This window comes from Sorex fumeus, unplaced genomic scaffold (assembly GCF_029834395.1).
Source record: "Sorex fumeus unplaced genomic scaffold, SorFum_2.1 ptg000070l, whole genome shotgun sequence".
In the NCBI taxonomy this organism is placed as follows: domain Eukaryota; kingdom Metazoa; phylum Chordata; class Mammalia; order Eulipotyphla; family Soricidae; genus Sorex; species Sorex fumeus.
The window spans coordinates 8,259,555-8,260,443 of record NW_026606127.1 but is presented as its reverse complement, the minus strand read 5'-3'; positions in this window follow the sequence as shown (position 1 = coordinate 8,260,443).

The following is an 889-nucleotide window of genomic DNA, read 5'->3' as shown; positions in this document are numbered from 1 at the left end:
CATTCTTCTCCAGTGCCCATGGAACATTTTCCAAAATATACTATGTGCTAGGTCACAAAACATACCTCAATAGAATCAGGAAGATAGAAAGAGTATCAACAATTTTTTCAGACCATGATGCACTGAGGATAGATGTGAATCACACACAGACACGAACACCTGAAAACTAAACAAGTCACTGCTGAACAATGAGTGGGTCAGGAAGCACGTCTAGGAAGAAATCAAAAGATACCTAGAAACAAATGAGAATGAAGACACGAACTACCAGAACTTATGGGATGCAGCTAAAGCCCTATTAAGGGGAAAATTTATAGCTCTGTAAGCATATCTAAGGACGGAAGAAAGGATGCACATAAGCAACTTGACTTCATAGCTCAAGATCTTAGAAAAGGATCAAGACTAGGAGCCTAAATCGGGCAGAAGGAAAGAGATCATAAAACTTAGAGCAGAAATCAATACATGGAAACCTAAGAAACAATCCGAAAGATCAATGAAACCAAGAGCTGGCTCTTAGAGAAAATAAACAAGATAGATAAACCACTAGCAACACTCACAAAGAAACAGAGAGAGAGAACACTAATAAACCGAAGCAGAAATAAAAATGGCGATATCACAACGGAAACCAAAGAAAGTCAAAAGATCATCAGAGTCTACTTTGAAAGTCTGTATGCCAAGAAAAAAGAGAAGTTAGAAGAAATGTACAAATTCCTGAATTCCTATAATCTCCCAAAGCTGAGTCAAGAAGATATAGAATACCTGAATACACCTAGTCACATCAAGGAAATAGAAACTGTAATTAAAATTCTTCCCCAAAACAAAACCCCAGGTCCAGATGGATTCACTACCAAATTTTTCCAAACATCTTAAGAGGATCTACTGCCAGTCCTTC